General features: G+C 43.9%; 1 pseudogene; it reads left to right on the top strand.

Annotated features, from left to right (window-relative positions):
• Nucleotides 1-337: 337 nt before the first annotated feature.
• On the top strand, nt 338-1,059 carry LOC102497832 (centrin-2-like; annotated as a pseudogene).
• The last annotated feature ends 522 nt before the right edge of the window (nt 1,060-1,581 follow it).

Raw genomic sequence — 1,581 nt, 5'->3', positions numbered from 1 at the left:
GGGGGCACCGCAGCGCGGTGCCTGCCGCTCTCCAATGACTACTGAAGTGGAAAGGCCAGCTCCGCGCAGGATGCTAGGATATCTACTCTTGATACGAGGCTTTTTAAAAAAAAAGTCTGATAAATTAATTAGAAGAAAAAATTTTAAAACATCTGCATTTCTGTTATGAAAATTAGATCAGTCCATATTCATCTGATAGAAAATAAGCCAAGAAAGTTATTATCTTCATGCTTGATCAGAAATGGCTTATACTTGTGGGGGGCTGGAGCGGTGAGAAAGGCGCCAAGTCGGTGTGTACATTGGTTGCCATAACAACAGACAGCAGAGTCCAATGGCAATGGCCTCCAACTTTAAGAAAGCAAACAAGTAAAGTGCTGGACGTTCCCACGTGACCGACCATGGTTCGAGTCCCGGACCTGGTGGCTTGCTTTCTCAGTTTCCCCCTCTCTCTCTATCTCTCTCTGTGTCTTTCTCTGCTCAAATGAAGAATAAATGAATAAATTAAATTAAATTAAATTAAAAAGTATTTTTTTTAAAAAAAAAAAAAAAGAGAAAGAAAGCAAACAAGGCATCAAGTTCCCAGCGAAAAAGGATGAGCCCAAAGCAGGAGCTTACTGCAGAGCAGAGACAGGGAATCTGGGAAGCTTTCGACCTCTTCGATGCTGACAGAACCGGATCCATAGATGTTGAGGAGCTGAAGGTAGCCGTGAGAGCCCTGGGCTTTGAACCCAAGAAAGAAGAGATCAAGAAAATGATCCGTGAAGTTGATAAAGAAGGGACAGGAAAGATGAACTTTGGTGATTTCTTTTTACTGTGATGACTCAGGAAATGTCTGAGAAAGATACCAAAGAAGAAATCCTGAAAGTTTTCAAGCTCTTCGATGACACTGAAACTGGGACGATATCATTCCAAAACCTGAAGCCTGTGGCCCAGGAACTGGGCAAGAATCTTTCTGATGGGGAGCTACAGGAAATGATCCATGAAGCTGATCGAGATGGCGATGGGGAAGTCAACGAGCAAGAGTTGCTGTGCATCATGAAGAAGACCAGCCTTTACTAGACGAGTGGCTTCATTCCTGCCGCAAGCACACCTACCTAGATTTAGTGCCTGTCATCGTGTGAGATCTGGCTTGGAGAACACCAACTATCCCCCCACCGACCTCCTTGTATAACTTTAATAGCAACCTCAGCTCTAGTCTAGATTTTTGCTAGTGTTCTTTGATATTCCAGTTTTTTGTAAAGTCACCTGTCAACTGCTTTAATTTCCAAAAACAGACGAGAGTGCATTAGACTGGAGGGAAGGGTCTTGAAGCTTTGCCCACCTGCCCTTCTGTCTTGCCTTGCTTCACTCTTGCCCCGCATGTCCACTTCTGTGCAGACGCAGAACGCCTTCCTCGACAAGCACATGTTGGCCCTGTGTCACCACAAGCAGTGGCTCCAGTTGTTCACTGACACCTCAGTACACTTTTCTCTTTTGTGAGCCCCAGTGAACTCTTGCACTGGCATTTGGGTGTGTGTTAATGCTATTGGTTTCGTCTTTAAAATGTTTCTTAGTTTGTGAAAAAAAAAAAAGAAAGAAAAA

This window comes from Tupaia chinensis, unplaced genomic scaffold (assembly GCF_000334495.1).
Source record: "Tupaia chinensis unplaced genomic scaffold, TupChi_1.0 Scaffold145659_1, whole genome shotgun sequence".
Lineage (NCBI taxonomy): Eukaryota > Metazoa > Chordata > Mammalia > Scandentia > Tupaiidae > Tupaia > Tupaia belangeri.
The sequence above is the reverse complement of the archived record's forward strand: the minus strand, read 5'-3'. Positions and strand labels throughout refer to the sequence as shown.